The 17,524-nt window shown below is 37.2% G+C and overlaps 1 protein-coding gene and 1 long non-coding RNA gene across 2 annotated transcripts in view; one reads left to right on the top strand and one right to left on the bottom strand.

Moving 5' to 3' along the window:
- LOC140500821 (N-acetyllactosaminide beta-1,6-N-acetylglucosaminyl-transferase-like) overlaps nt 1–17,524 on the bottom strand; it is a 139,189-nt gene that overhangs the window by 70,429 nt on the left and 51,236 nt on the right. The window lies entirely within an intron of this gene.
- Nucleotides 1–17,524, top strand: part of LOC140500824 (uncharacterized) — a 66,083-nt gene that overhangs the window by 45,021 nt on the left and 3,538 nt on the right. The gene's annotated exons all lie outside the window — the stretch shown is intronic.

Raw genomic sequence — 17,524 nt, 5'->3', positions numbered from 1 at the left:
TTAGATTCAATCAAGGGTAGCAGCTTTGATAGGCAACTAGTTGGTGCAGTGGATAGAGTAACATGCTTGAAGTCAGGAAGACTCAATTTCCTGAGTTCATATTGGGCCTCAAACTCTTACCAGCTGTGTGACTCTGGACAAGTCACTTAATCTTGTTTGCCTCAGTTTCCTCATCTCTAAAATGAGCTAGAGAAGGAAATGGCAAACCACTCCAGTATCTTTGCCAAGAAAACCCCAAATATGGTCAGAAAGAGTTGGACATGACTAAAAAATGACTGAACAACTACAAAAGCTTTGTAATGAGTCCCAGGGATGGCCCTGTACATAGACAAAGTTGGCAGCTACCTATATAGGGTGTAATTTGAGGGTTGTAGGGAAGTCTGTCCGTTGCCTAGTCCAGAAGTTCTCAAACTTATTTGGTCTACCTCCCCTTTAAAAAAAAATTACTCAGCACATCTCTGGAAAGCTATTTTCTTTAACCCTTTAATGGTTTCTTTTCTGAAATTTGTATCATTTCAAAAAATATTAATTTTTAAAAAATAATGCATCTTAAGTTAATTTATTATAAATTTGTGAAGTTTTTCCTGCATTGAAATTTTGATGACACAATATTATGTCATGTAACAATATAATATTATATTGTAAACAAGTCATTACATGCACATATTCCTGCCGATGCATACTGGGCTTCCTGACCATGGGGTCATAAAGAGTCAGATATGACTAAAATAACTGAAATGATTGGTTATTGTCCTTCGTTCTCTAAGAGGACCAAAATAACATCACCATGATAAAGTGAAATTTCAGTGTGACTGACTGTGGCTGATCAGATCAATATGAGCTCAGAATGCTCTACCACAGGTTGGGCACAAATAGTCTGTGTGAATATTTGGGGTGGACATTCCAAATTTGCTCATCCTATGCTTACTTTGTGCCGTCTCAATTCTGCTTTGCTCATAGAGCACAGCACCCTTTCTGATGCGGGCACACCATGCTGAGCGGTCCTGTGCCAGTGTCTCCCATGTCACACAGTCAAATCCATAGCTCTTGAGAGAGATTTTGAGAGTGTCCTTGTATCACTTCTTCTGCCCACCATGTGATCACCTGCCCCATGCAAGTTCTTTTTTGGCAAGCATATATTTTGCATTTGAACAATGTGGCCAGCGCATCAGAGTTGTGCTCTCTGAAGCATACTTTGAATGCTTGACAGTTCAGCTTGGGCAAGGACTTCAGTGCCTGGTACCTTGTCTTTCCGGGTGATCCTCAGACTCTTTCTAAGACAGTTCAAATGGAAGTGATTCAGTTTCCTGACATGGTGCTGGTAGACTGTTCATGTTTCACAGGCATACAACAATGAAGTTAGCACAATGGCTCTGTAGACCTTCAGTTTGGTAGTCAGTCTAATACCTCTTCTCTCTCAAACTTTTCTTCGGAGCCTCCCAAACACTGAGCTAGCTCTGGCAATGCATACATTGTCATTGTCAATGTGTACATCCCTGAAAAGTTCACTGCCAAGGTAAATGAACTTATCCACAGCATTCAAAACTTCTCCATTTGTTGTAACTGATGGTTCTGCGTATGAATGGTGTGGTAGTGGCTGATGGAGCACCTGTGTTTTCTTGGTGTTAATTATTAGGCCAAAATTAACACAGGCAGCAGAGAATTGATCCATACTTTGTTGCATCTCAACTTCAGAGGCAGCACTGAGTGCACAATCATGTGCAAACAGAAAATCATGTACCAACACTCCCTCCACTTTGGTTCTGACTTGTAGCCTTTTCAAATTGAAGGACCTATCATCAGTATGGTAGTTGACCTTGATGTCATGTTCATCCTCATTGAAAGCATTTGACAACATGGCTGAAAACATCATGCTAAAAGGCATGGGAGCAAGCACACAGCCCAACCCATGCATTTTTTCCTGTGTGATTTTTGTCTGTGTTCTTTACTTAGATCCTCCACAAAGGCCTAATTGCATTGTGGGCCTTTGGCAAGGTTTTCTTTCATTTCATGGTTATCAGTATTGCTTCCTAGCTGTTTTTACCCCTTGGATGGTCTATTTCCTTTCCTTATTACATATTTCTTCAGTGATCATACTTAAGCCATTTCTTGAGCAAAGGTAATCACCAGACACATATCTTAGCCTATCTGTCTCTGCCATTTATCACTTCATTGATTTTAAGTCATTCTACTACTTGGATTCCTCAGACAATGTGATTTTCCAAGAATCCCAGCCACATAGCATTGATGCTACCAATCGCCTCTTACCTGCCAGATTTGGTTGCCTTTCATCAGTCTTCATCTTTCCTTTTTCCTAAATCTGCAACATTTGACACGGTTGACCATTCTCTGTTCCTCAATACTGTCTACTCCTTGAGGTGCCATGACCTTGCTTTCTCTTGGCTCTCATCCTATCTGACTGACCTTTTCTCAGGCTCCTTTGCTGAAATATCTTCTGTCTTCCACCCCGATGCATGAGTATAGGCTCTACCCTGGACTGTCTTCTTTTCCTTCTCTAGACTCTATCTCTTACTGATTTCATCAGTTTGCATGAGTTCAACCATATGGACAGTTCCACGAATTATATATTCAGTGCCAGACTCTCTCTTCAACTCTATCCCCAAATCACCAATGGCCTATTCAACACATTCAGCGAAATATTCCATGAGTGTCTCAAGTTCAGCAGGTCCAGAAAACTCATTGTCTTGCCGTACAGTTCTTACTTTTTCCTTTTTTCTCCCTACATTTGTTGAGAGCACCAGCATTCTTCCAGTTACCTAGTTCACAACTGCATAATTTCACTCAACTTTTCCATCTCCATCGTATCTAATTTGTTGTCAAGTCTTATTGGTGCTACCTTCATGGTACATTCTGAGTCATCCACTTTCCATTCACACAAATAGCACTATTGCAAAAGACTCTTAATTGCAGATACTGGGCTAATACAGTTGAATTTTAATCTCATCTTGCCTGGAGTTAGGCCTTCACACCACTTTTTGGTCATCTCCACACCCTCATATCATGCTGCTTGTAATTCAGCCATTATCCTTAAGCCCTCCCCACAGGAAACTTGAACTGTACCCCTCCAATGCTGAGCTTTTTCTGAGTTAGCTTTTGCCTCATCTTGCTCAGAATTTGACCTCCATGTCTCTTCCCAACTACCCCCACAACAGTTCATATAACCTCTTACTCTTCCTCCTTATCAGCTTCCCTCTAAGTGTTTTTTTTTTTTCCTTCATTAGAATCTAAGTTCCTGGAAGACAAGAACTATCTTGTTTGCTTGAATTTGTATCCTCAGCACTTACCACAGTGCCTGGCATAAAATAAATGTATAATAAATTCTCTGTTTATCTGTCTATCTATCTATCTCTCTGTCTATCTATCATCTTCCCTTTATAATCTATCCACATGAATACAAAGTTGATATGTTTAAAACATAGGCCTGATCCTATTTTGTTACTTCTCCGTTCAAGAAGCTCCATTGACACCTTGCCTCTAGGAGCAAACATAGACTTCTGTTTGGCATGTATCTCTTTCACAATCTGGTTTCAGCCTACTTTTCCAGTCTTATGGCACATGATTCCCCCTTCACACATTCTATGATCAAGATATTGCTCTTCTTTACATATGACAATCCATAAGTGATCTCCTATTCTTTGTATAAGCCATCTTTCATGACAGGAATACCCTCCATTCTGACTTCCATCTAATGGAATCCCTTGCTTCCTTCAAGGATTAGCTCAGGTCCTACTTCTAATAGGGGCCTATGTTGATTCCTTCAATCTACCTCCAAAGTTATTTTCTATGTGCAGTATGGCTTTTGGCCTCCTCAATCAACTGAACTTATTCTTTCCCAAGTTAATAATGATCTCTCTTAATTGTCAACTTTAAAGGGTTTTTCTTAAGGATGGGTCATCCTTCATGACCTCTCTGTAGTCTTTGGCACTGTTGATCAACCTCTTTTCCTCAATACTGTCTTCTCTCTAGGCTTTCACAACACTGCTCCCTTCTGGTTCTCATTCCACCCATCTGATCACTCCTTTTCAGCTTCCTTTGAAACTGATGGCTCTTCCATAAGTTCATGCCTGTTAACTATGGGTATCCTCCAGGGCTCTGTCCTGGGCCTTCTTTCCTTATTCATTTATTTTATTTCATTTGGTGATCTCATCCATTTCCATGGATTCAATTATCATTTTTATGCAGCCCAAACCTCTCTTATGATCTCCATTCTTGCATCTCCAACTACTTGCTGGATATCTCAAACTACTATTGGTAGTGGTAGCCAGTCAGTCAGTAAGCATTTATTGAGTACCTCTTATTTGTCAGACACTATGCTAAGCATTAGGGATACAAAAAAAGACAAAGGCAGCGGCTACTCTCAAGGAGCTCACAGTCTAATAAGGGATATAACTTGAAAAATAACTATGCACAAATGAGATACATATATAAAATGAAGAGGAGAAATCCAAAAGAAGGAAGGTATTAGATTTAGAGGGATCAGAAAAAACTTTTTGTTGAAGATGAAATTTTAGCTTGGACTTGACGAAAGCCAAGGGAGCTTTTTTCTCTTCTTTTTTATGTTACTTCACTTGAGATTGTTGACCTTTTGTTCCTCTAGATTATTATTTTCATGTCATACTAAATCTCTAAATTAATCTGAATAGCACTGCATATTGGCATGTCCCGATAACAAATAATTTATATCTTTCCACTTATTTTTCTTCCTTTATTTCTATTAAAAGTGATTTACAGTTGTATATATCTAATTACTGTATGTGTCATTATAGATAGAGTCACAGATAGTTTATGAATTCAGTAGTTATTTTTAATGGAATTTCTTTTTATATCACTTCCTGCTAGATTTTGTTGGTAATATACATCATATCTTAAGACTTTTGTGGGTTTAACTTGTATACTGATACTTCACTGATGTTAATGTTCAATTAAATTTTTAGTTGAATATCTAGGGTGCTCTAAGTAAAGCATCAAATCATCTTTAAAAATAATAAGTGTGTTTCTTTTTTTCCTATGCTTATTTCTTTGATTTATTTTTCTTGTCTTATAGCTACAGGTAGTGTGTGTGTGTGTGTGTGTGTGTGTGTGTGTGTGTGTGTGTGTGTGTGTAGTGAGAATGGACATCCTTACTTTATTACTATTATAATAAGAAGGCCTCTATCACTTCTCCATCCCAGATAATGCTAGCTTTTGTTCCTCTAGAGAGAGATACTTTCATATTGGAAATAAGAAAAGGCCCATTTATTCTTATGCCTTTTGTATTTTTAATAGAAATAATTGTTACATTTTGTTAAAAGAATTTTCTATACCTACTTATAGAATAGTATTAAAATTGTTTCTACTAATAGAGTCTATTATGCTTATATTTTCTTAATATTGAAACTGCCTTTCATTTCTGTTAAAAAATTTTTAGCCTGCTGACGGGGCATAATTTTGTTAGTTTCTGTAACCTCTTTGCTAAAGATTTATTCAATTAACTTTTCTTTCTCTGCCTTATCTCTCCCATGTTTAAAAATCAGGATCATATTTGCTACATAGAAGGAGTCTGTTAGTATTATTTCTTTCTCATATTTTTTCAAAGAATTTATATAATATTGGAGTTGATTGGTTTTTGAATGTTTGACAGAATTTACATGTAAATCCATCTACTTTCTTCCTCCCCTTAAAAAGAAATTAATTTATGGCTGGCTTTAAAAATTTTGTTTTCTATACTTGGGTCACGGAAATTCTGCATTTCTTGTTCGGTTAGTCTTGCTAATTTCTATTTTTATAAATATCCATTCATTTCACTGAAAAGTTATAAAGTGGAGTTTTTTGCATATGATTGGGCTAAGTTTCTAATTATTTCCTTAATTTCTTTTCTAACTGTTATAACTTCTTCATTTTTTCATTTGTGTGATCATGGTTTTCAGAGACTCTAATGGTTCTTAAAGTTTCCTCTTTCGATCTTCTTTTTCAGCCTAGTTTATTTTGTTTTTAGCTTTTATAAAAGGATATTTGCTTTAAAAATATAGCAAGAACAGAAGCACAAAAATTTTCTCCCAAATGGAGCATATTCTATCTTATACCACCTTGGCCCCAGAAGACTAAACTATGAGCAATGGGTGGAAGCTAGAAACAATTAGGTTTTGTCTCCACATGTGGAAAAAATTTCAAATAATTAAAGTATTTAAAAGTTCAATGGGGGCTCCTCAGGAGGTAATTGATTCCTTCTCACTGGAGGTTTTTAAGTGGAAACTGGATGACTATTGGTTAGAAATGATGAAATGGTGAAAGAGATTTGTGCTCAGTTATGAGTAAGACTAGATGACCTCAGTGACCCCTTCTAAGTATCCTAGTCAAGGCCATATGACCAACTTGTAGCCTCCTGGTGCAAGAATTTAGGTCTAGATGAGGATCCACATATCTAGACTCTCAGGCACCTTTTATTATACTACCTTGTCTCCTTCCTTCTTTTATTCTGTCATAAACAGCTGGAAAAAGTGTCTTAAGTGATTTCGTAGATCTGGCTCACTTCACACTTGAAAGTCAAATTAAATAAACTTTGAGATTCACTTAGTTGTACAGGGCTTGTTCTCACATTCAACTTGTACACTTGCACACCTTCAAGTTAAATATAATATTTGTTCTTTTAAAAGAGGCTGATCAAATATTTACACTTTGAAAACAAGAGGCTGATAGCATTTATTCAGGCTAAGCTTATCAGGACTGTGTAAATACATGTAAAGGAATATGTATTTCTGAGAGTTTCTTACAAAAGCCATAAAGTCATCAGAAATGCCCATTAAGGACCTTAAGTTCAAATAAAATTTCATGCCTATTCTCTAAAAACTTAATCATCTCCTAGAAATATAACAACCTGGCCAGTTGAATTCACCAATTGCATCTAAGAACTTACAATATTGCCTCCTTTCATATAGGAAGCCAAATGAAATGATTGACCCTGTTGCCTTTCCTTATTTTTCTAAAGCATCCCTCTCTTCTTTAGTTTGCCTGGATTTCTTTAGACAAATTCTTGAATTTCTTTCAAAAGTAAATGGAAACAGAAGAATAATGCTTTTTTTAAGGTTTGAGTAGCGCTTTGGAAGGATTTGAGCCTTTATCTTACTCCTAGAGTCTTTATCTGACTCCTATAAGTATGTGATTGTTGTCCTTCATACTTGAAAAGCACCAAAATGACATCACTATGTTGGGGTTAAGGTACAGTGTGTCTGACTGTGATTGATCAGACTGATAAGAGCTCAGAAGGCTCTACCACAGGTTTGGCACAAATAACCTATATGACCATTTAAGTGTGAGATGTCTGTAAATTTGCACATCTCATATTTCTTTCGACTACTGAAATATTGCTTTGCTCACATAGCATGGTGCCATCTTTGATATGGGCACACCATGCTGGACTGTACTTTGCCCAGGTCTCCAATGTCTCATAATCAATGCCAAATTTCTTTTTTTTTTTTCTTTTTTTTTTTAAATTTATTTTTTATTTCACTTTTAACATTCATTTTCACAAAATTTTGGGTTCCAAATTTTCTCCCCTTTTGTCCCCTCCCCCCACACCAAAACACCAAGCATTCTAATTGCCGCTATCACCAATCTGCCCTCTCTTCTATCATCCCTCTCTGCCCTTGTCTCCATCTTCTCTTTTGTCCTGTAGGGCCAAATAAGTTTCTATACCCCTTTACCTGTATTTCTTGTTTCCTAGTAGCAAGAACAATGCTCGACAGTTGTTCCTAAAACTTTGAGTTCCAACTTCTCTTCCTCCCTCCCTCCCCACCCCTTCCCTTTGGAAGGCAAGCAATTCAATATAGGCCATGTCTGTGTAGTTTTGCAAATGACTTCCATAATAGTCGTGTTGTATAAGACTAACTGTATTTCCCTCCATCCTATCCTGTCCCCCATTACTTCTATTCTCTCTTTTGATCCTGTCCCTCCCCATAAGTGTTGACCTCCAATTGCTCCCTCCTCCCCATGCCCTCCCTTCCATCATTCCCCCCACCCTGCTTATCCCCTTATCCCCCACTTTCCTGTATTGTAAGATAGGTTTTCATACCAAAATGAGTGTGCATTTTATTCCTTCCTTTAGTGGAATGTGATGAGAGTAAACTTCATGTTTTTCTCTCACCTCCCCTCTTTTTCCTTCCACTAAAAAGTCTTTTGCTTGCCTCGTTTATGAGAGATAATTTGCCCCATTCCATTTCTCCCTCTCTCCTCCCAATATATTTCTCTCTCACTGCTTGATTTCATTTTTTTAAGATATGATCCCATCCTCTTCAATTCACTGTGTCTCTATGTGTGTGTGCATGTGCATGTGCATGTGCACGTGCGCGCGTGTGTGTATGTAATCCCACCAACTACCCAGATACTGAAAAGTTTCAAGAGTTACAAATATTGTCCTTCCATGTGGGAATATAAACAGTTCAACTTTTGTAAGTCCCTTATGACTTCTCTTTGCTGTTTACCTTTTCATGCTTCTCTTCATTCTTGTGTTTGAAAGTCAAATTTTCTTTTCAGCTCCAGTATTTTCATCAAGAATGCTTGAAAGTCCTCTATTTCGTTGAAAGACCAATTTTTCCCCTGAAGTATTATACTCAGTTTTGTTGGGTAGGTGATTCTTGGTTTTAGTCCTAGTTCCTTTGACTTCTGGAATATCCTATTCCATGCCCTTCGATCCCTTAATGTAGAAGCTGCTAGATCTTGTGTTATCCTGATTGTATTTCCACAATACTTGAATTGTTTCTTTCTAGCTGCTTGCAATATTTTCTCCTTGACCAGGGAACTCTGGAATTTGGCCACAATGTTCCTAGGAGTTTCTCTTTTTGGATCTCTTTCAGGAGGTGATCTGTGGATTCCTTGAATACTTATTTTGCCCTTTGGTTCTAGAATCTCAGGGAAGTTTTCCTTGCTAGTTTCATGAAAGATGATGTCTAGGCTCTTTTTTTGATCATGACTTTCGGGTAGGCCCATAATTTTTAAATTGTCTCTCCTGGATATATTTTTCAGGTCAGTTGTTTTTCCAATGAGATATTTCACAGTATCTTCCATTTTTTCATTCTTTTGGTTTTGTTTTGTGATTTCTTGGTTTCTCATAAAGTCATTAGCCTTCATCTTTTGCCAGTTGAGTTAGCCTATTTTTCAAGGTGTTATTTTCTTCAGCATTTTTTTGGGTCTCTTTTAGCAGGGTGTGGACCTGCTTTTCATGCTTTAGTTGCATCTCTCTCATTTCTCTTCCCAGCTTTTCCTCCACCTCTCTAACTTGATTTTCAAAATCCTTTTTGAGCTCTTCTATGGCCTGAGCCCATTGGGTGGGCTGGGATACAGAAGCCTTGACTTCTGTGTCTTTCCCTGATGGTAAGCATTGTTCTTCCTCATCAGAAAGGAAGGGAGGAAATACCTGTTCACCAGGAAAGTAACCTTCTATAGTCTTATTTTTTTCCCTTTTCTGGGCATTTTCCCAGCCAGTGACTTGACTTCTGAGTATTCTCTTCACACCCACTTTGCCTCCAGATCCTCCCAGCCAGCGCTTGGGGTCTGAGATTCAAATGCTGCTTCCCGGCCTCAGGGCTTTGGGCGGGGGTGGGGCTGCTATTCAGCATGAGATTAAGTTTAGGTGCTCAGGTGGGGGCAGGGCTGCCGCATGGGACTCGGTTCCCTCAGTGGGTTTATGCAGAGACCTTCAATAATGGATCCTGGCTTCTGCCTGGCTGGGGAGCCCTGGTCTGCTCCCACCTCCGCTGCTGCCTCCTGAGGGGGCCTGAGTTATGGGGGCACCCCACTCCCTTCTCAGCAAGCTGAGAAGACCCTCTCACCAACCTTTGGGGCCTGTGGGTGGAGGGACCTGTGTGGCCGCTGGAGATTTTGTCCCTGAAGCCCACTGGGATCTGCTCCTCTCAGTGCCGCGTGGCCAAGGCAGGGCTGGGCTCGGCTCCGGGTCTGGGGCGCGACGGACCTTTTGTGAGAGGTTTTCAGGGCTCTCTGGAACAGAAATCTCCTCCACTTGGTTGTTCTGTGGCTTCTGCTGCTCCAGAATTTGTTGGGAGTTCTTTTTTACAGATGTTTTATGGGCTGTAGATTTGGAGCTAGCGTATGTGTGTCTTTCTACTCCAACATCTTGGCTCTGCCCCCCCAGCCAAATTTCTTCAGGGAGACCTTTAAAGTGTCCGTGTATTCCTTCTTCTGATCTCTGTGTGAGAGCTTGCCTTGTGTGAGTTCTCCATAAAATAGTCTTCTAGGCAAATGTGTGTTTGGTATTCAAATAATGTGGCAAGTCCATCACAGTTGCTCTCTCTGCAGTAGAATTTGAATGCTTAGCACTTAAGTTCGAGAAAGGTGATCTTCAGAAACTTTCTAAGAAAATTTAAATGGAAGCAATTCAATTTCCTGGCATGGTGCTGATATACTGTTCAGGTTTCACAGGCATACAACAATGAGGTCAACACAATGTCTCTGTAGACCTTGAGCTTGGTAGGGTTATAAGTATGTAACAGTATGTAGTTGGTACTGAAACTGTGAAGGACTGAACTCAGAATCTGCAACTGACAAGAATCAGCTAAAGCAGCTGGGGCCAGAATGGTGAAGGATATTGGCACAAGCAAAAAATTGACATGACTCAAGGGAAACTAGCTCAGTGACGAAATAGAAAAATAATAAAATGTGAGGATTATACTTCACAGGATTACATTGTATTTACATTATTTCACTTGAGCCTAGTCCTATGTGGTGCACGATAATTTTTTAATAGATGAGAAAACTAAGAACTTGGAATAATTTATTTACCCATGGTCCCACTGATACTTAGTGGTAGAACCAAGTCTACAATGCCATTTTGTTTTTTAAAATAATCACTGGTCCAGTTCTCTTTCCATCACATTGCACTACCTCATTGACTTATTTAAACACAAGCCTACAAAGATGTTGATGAATAACAGGTAGCTTACATTATTCTAAGTATGAAAGAAAAGGCCAGTTCATCATTTTTTGTATGACTTTACTCTTCTGATCCCCTGAACTTTTCTGTATGAAGTCTAAAACATGTTTCCTTTATGTTATTTTGTCTCATCAGGGTCAACATTTAATTTTTCATAAGCTAGCTGCATGTAGATTTGTCATATTTTTGCAGCTCCCCCTGGTGGGGGATCCATTGGGTATCACTGGGCCAGAAAAGTATCATGTGCCAAGTTATTAGTCAACTTCTTGTGCCCTCAGCCATTCTGAGGGGACAGAGATCTGACCAAGACACAGTCTAAGCACAGAAGTACAGAGAAACTTAGTCAGGGTCCTTTAGGTCTCTATTTGAGTCAATTAGAGCCCCGAAGAGAGGTCCTGGAACAGACTCCAAATTTATGGAGCTATCTGAGGTGTTTTAGAAATTCCACACTTGATCTGGGCTCTGTGGGTACGCTTTTTTCCCCCTTGCCATAAATGGTACTGCCGAGGTATGAGACCAAGTTGAACTAAACACCTTGGCTGAAACAGCCTGAGGAAAAAGAAAGATCTATGCTATTATGCCACCTTCAGGTCAGAAAATGATGGTGCCCAAACAAGAAAACTTGTTGAAACTAGACAATTGAATGTTAACATTATTCAGTTATGTAAAACTAGATGAGGACCAGGATTCAGGAAACATGGATTTTAACCCCGGCTCTCTCTGACAAACCTTCTTTAGGGAAAATCCTATCATTTCCTTGGACTTTGATTACTCCACCTAGTACTTTCCTTCTTTTGATTATCTCCAGTTTATACTGTATATAATTTTTTGTACACAGTTGTTGCCTGCTGTCTCCCCCACTGGACACTGAACTCCTTGAGAGTAGAATGTCTTCAGCCTTTCTTTGTATTGTGAGTGTTTTGTACAGTGCTTCACATGTAGAAGGTGCCTAATGCTTATTGACTATCTGCTAAAAGAATTAAAGACTTTTCCTATTCAAGAGAGCTCTGTGAAATAAAATGAGATAATAAAAAGTAAAGGACTTTGAAAGTAAAAGCTTAATACAAATAGAAAGTATTAGTCTTATTACATTTTTATTTTAATAGCTCTTCTCTGATATTAACTGACAACTACCTTATAATAATCCTTTGTTGCTATAGCAATCTCCTAATGATATGGCACATGCTCTATAATGATTGTCTTCAGAACTGATGACAAAGCAGAATAGATCTCTACTCACAGTTCTCTAAGAGACCTTGCCTACTGGCTGTTCCTAAAATTGCCCCCCAGTGCGAAAATAACTTTTTTCTTTTAGAATTCTGAATTTTTGTAACTACTTTACATGATCTATTGAATTAATTTGATTGGATGCAAGGTAAAGAAAAAATATACACACAAACACATGCATGTATGTATAAACATGTATGTATGTATATACACACAAACATATGTATATACACACATATACATTTATTAACCAAAATCTGAAAAACAAATGTCAAATCTGCTTCTTATGAGACAGAGGTCTTATTCCCTCTAAATAAGATGCCATCTCCCATCTCTGTACTGTGCATAGACTGGCACTTCTGCCTCACAGAATGCCAACTTTATTTAAGATTCAGTTTAAGGACCAACCTACTAAATGAGGTGAGATATTTTCTTGTAATTTCTATTCTCAGCCCATCCCTGTACTATTTTGTATTGACTTTATACATTCGCTTTATATTTACAAAATCTCTGTTCATTTTCCCCTCCAAGAGAATGTAAGCTCATTGAGGATAGGCAGTCCTTTTCATTTTTACTTTTGCCTATGCGTGGTCAGTACCTAGGACATACTGCCTGGATCATATGGGGACTTAATAAATATTGATGGAATGAATAAAAAGTTACATTTGAATTGCCATGATCGTAGACATAGACTATATCAATAAATACCTGCTGGCATTTAACTACACAAAATAGCAAACTTGCAGGTCAAGATGATTAAGAGTGATCATATTGGAAATCCAAATGATGTTAAGAGTGAAAGTTTTCTTAAAAAGAAAGAAAATTACAGACCCATTTCATGCATGAATATGGATGCAAAAATCCTAAATAAAATACTAGCTAACGGATTATAACAATCTATTACAAAAAGGCTACATTATGACCAGGTGGGATTTATGCCAGGAATGCAGGGATAGTTTGACATAAGGAAATCTATTAGCATAATTGATTACATCAATAATAAAGGGGAAAAAATCATGATTATAGCAATAGATGCAGAAAAAGTTTCTGACAAAGTACAATACTAAATTCTATTAAAAAACACTTGAAAATATAGTTATGAATGGATTTTTCTTTAAGTTGATAAAAAATATTTATTTAAACCATCAAAAAACATTATTTGAAATGGGAATAAGCTAGAGGCCTTCTCAGTAAGACCTGGTATGAAACAAGGATGCCCACTGTCACCAATATTATTCAGTATTTTATTGAAAATGCTAGCAATAACAATAAGAGAAAAAAAAAGAAATGGAAGAAATCAGAATAGGAAATGAGTAATAACACTATTTCTATTTGCAAATGACATGGTGATATACTTCTAAAACCCCAAAGATTCAGCTAAAAATTTAGTTGAAATGATTAATAATTTTAGCAAAGTAGCAGGATACAAAGTAAATCTACATGCATCATTCGCAATCCTATGAATCACAAATGAAACCCCACAAGAAAACATAGTAAGAGACACCCCATTTAAAATAACTCTAGACAGTATAAAATACCTGGGAGTATATCTGTCAAAATGAACCCAGGAACTATATAAACAAAAAGATTTTAAAAATTATACAAATAAAATCAGATTTAAATAATTAGTGAAATATTAAGTTTTCATGGGTAGACAGGGTCAGTAAAATAAAAATGATAATTTTACATAAACTAATTTATATATTAAATACCATCCTAATTAAATTATCGAAAAATTATTTTACTGAATTAAAAAAATAATAACAAAATTCATTAGGAAGAACAAAATGTCAAGAATATCAAAGGAATTAATGAAAAAATATAAAGGAATGAGGTTTGGCATTATTAGACCTTAAACTGTATTACAAGGCAAAAATTATCAAAACTATGTGGTACTGGCTAAGAAAATAGGAATGTAGATCAATGGAATAGAGTAGACATACAATTTACAGCAGGAAACAAATATAGTAATCTTGTATTTGACAAGTGTTAATATTAGATTTTGGGATAAGAATTCATCATTTGGTTTTAAAATGTTGGAAAAACAGTATAGCAGACATTGGACATAGATTAGTATCTTACACCATTTACCAAGATAAGGTCAAAATGGATATATCACCTAGAAATAGAGATATTACAAGACAACTTGAAGAACATGGAACATATTTTCTATCAGGCTTATGGATAGGCAAACAATTTAGGAGTAAACAAGAGATAGAGAGCAGAGTGAGGTATAAAATGGATGATTTCAATTGCATTATATTTTAAAAGATTTTGTACAAATAAAACAAATAAGGTAAGATCAGAAGAGAAGCAGAAAATTGGGGGGGATTTTATAGACTGTTTCTCAGATGATTTTCTCATATCTCAAATATATAAAGAACTTTATCAAATGGATAAGAATATAAGTCATTCTCCAATTAGTAAATGATCAAAAGATATGGACAGTTTTCCAAAGAAGAAATCAAAATAGTTTATAGTCATATAAAAATGCCCTAAGTAATTATTGAGTAGAGAAATGCAAACTAAAACAACATTGAAAAATCATTTTACACCTATCAGATTGGCTAAAATGATAGAAGGGGAAAGCAACAACTGTTGAAGGGGATAAGGAATATTTGGGCCACCAATTCATTGTTGGTGAAACTGTGAACTGATTCAACCATTTTGGAGAGAATTATGCTCAAAGAATTATCAAACTGTCTATACCCTGTAACGTATCAATACCACTACTAGATCTATTCCCAAAGATGATTAGGGAAAAGGGAAAAGAACCTAAAATATTTATAGCAGCTTCCCTTGTGGTGGCAAAAAACTGGACATTCCAGGGATGCCCTTAAATTGGGGAATGGCTGAACATGTGTTGATATATGATTGTGATCATATACCACAATGCTGTGATATATGTGCTGTATCACATTGTGCTATAAGAATGTTCTTCCAGATGAATTTTGATATTATTTTATCCAGCTCCAGAAAATAATTATCTGATAGTGTAATTGGTATGGCACTAAATTAAATTAATTTAGGTAGAATTGTTATTTTTATTATATTAGCTCAGCCTACCCATGAGCAACACATGTTTTTCCACTTATTTAGATCTGACTTTATTTGTGCAAAAAGTGTCTTGTAGTTGTGTTCATATAGTTCCTGGGTTTGTTTTGGCAGGTAAACTCCCAAGTATTTTATAGTGTCCACCCTAGCTTTAAATGGGATTTCTCTTTCTATCTCTTGCTGTTGGACTTTGTTGCTAATATATAGGAATGCAGAAGATTTGTGTGGGTTTATTTTGTAACCTGCAACTTTACCAAAGTTGTTTATTACTTCAAGTAGTTTTTTACTTGAATCTCTGGGATTCTCTAAGTATATCATCATATTATCTGCAAAGAGTGATAACTTAGTTTCTTCTTTGCCTTTTCTTATTCCTTCAATTTCTTTATCTTGTCTAATTGCTACAACTAACATTTCTAGTACCATATTGAATAACAGTGGTGATAATGGACATCCTTGTTTCACCCCTGATCTTATTGGAAATGCATCTAGCTTATCCCCATTGCATATAATGTTTGCTGAAGGTTTTAGGTAGATACTGCTTATTATTTTATGGAAAGTTCCCTTTGTTCCTATGTTCTCTAGTGTTTTTAATAGAAATGGGTGTTGTATTTTGTCGAAAGCTTTTTCTGCATCTATAAGAATGTGCTATAAGAAATGATGAGCTTGATGATCTTAGAAAAACCTAGATAGATTTGCATGAAATAATGAAAAGTGAAATTAGCAGAACCAAGAGAACATTGTATACAATAACAGTAATATTATTTTAAGAGCAACTTTGAGGAAATAAATCATTTTGACTATTATAAATACTCAAATTAACTACAAAGGATACATAAAGGAAGACACTATCTGCATCCAGAGAAAGAACTGACAAATAGAAGTATATATAGAATGATTATATATATATATATATACATATACATCTATAACTATAATAGCTATATGTTACATAACTATTTGTATCGAATGGTAGCCATCTCTAAGTCTGGACTGAGGGATGGAAGAACAAAAAAAGAAAAAAAAGAAATTTACATGATAAACTTTTTACATATTTACAAGGAATAGCAAGTTGTACATAATAGATTTGTTGTTTCATGTGCAATTATCTCTTTATTATACTTTTATGAAAATGCTTGTGTAGTGCTGTAAGTTCTCAGTTCCTCCAAGGTGACACAATCAAGGGAGGTGGGGTTACTTCTCTCCTGGCCTGTACTCTGGACTGGGAGCAACCACAAGCTTTTCTGCCCAGGATCTGTGAGAAGAATTCCCTCTCCAGAGCCTCTACCAGCTCCACCAGCCAGTGCTCTTCCTCACCACAGGATCACCACTCAGGTCTGAGATCCAGATCAATGGCTCTATTTCCCCAGGGTCTTTAGGCTGAGGGCTCCAAAAATGGACACTGCCACCACCTGGGGCCTCTTGGGGCTGGGGCTAGGGCAGGACCCTGCTCCCTTCTCACCCAGGTGAGAGAGCTTTCTCACTGACCTTTGTAGCTGTTTTTGGCATTTGTGGATTGAGTAATCTGGGAACTGCAACTGCCACCCAGGATTCTGCACCCTGAAGACTGCTCCAGTCCTGTCTGTGCTGTGTGGCCAAGGCTGGGCTGCACAGTGTGATAAACATTTCCTGTTAGCCTTCCAGGCTGTCTTGTGATAGAAATTTCTTTCATTCTGTCATTTTGTGGTTTCTGCTCCTCTAGATGTAGTTTAGAGTCATTTCTTACAGGTATTTTATGGGCTGTCAGGGGAGAACTTGGCTCTGCCCCCTGTCGGACCAACTGCTATTATTTTTATTGGAATGAAATAATCTATTTTTGGGGGGAAAACCTTCTGTACTTAATACTCTTTCATGAGATTGCAAAAAAAAAAAAAAAACCCAAACAAACCTGTGCTTAGTTTAATCCTTGATCTCTTCTACCACACATCAGTCTTGAGCCAGCAAAAGTTGATCTATGGAGAATCTCTAACCTTACCATTTGCATTTACATAGAACTAAAATTTCTAGTTCCTTTTCTCTGCTACCTATGGGGCATGTGTCCTCTGGAAGTTTTGGAGAAATTCATAGCCCAAAGGAATCTCTGAGGTCATCTAGTTCAATCTCTACTCAAGCCAAGAAATTCCTTTTCAACCTCCCTGACAGGGGTTGTCCAATCTCAATCAAAAGACTCTCAGAAGAGCTGGGTGGCACAGTGGATAGACTACCATCACTGGAGTCAGGAAGACCTGAGTTCAAAGCTGGCCTCTGACACTTACTATGGCTTTATGACTTGGGGCAAGTCACTTAACTTCTGTTTGCCTCAAT

Source organism: Notamacropus eugenii, chromosome 4 (genome assembly GCF_028372415.1).
Source record: "Notamacropus eugenii isolate mMacEug1 chromosome 4, mMacEug1.pri_v2, whole genome shotgun sequence".
Lineage (NCBI taxonomy): Eukaryota > Metazoa > Chordata > Mammalia > Diprotodontia > Macropodidae > Notamacropus > Notamacropus eugenii.
The sequence above is the reverse complement of the archived record's forward strand: the minus strand, read 5'-3'. Positions and strand labels throughout refer to the sequence as shown.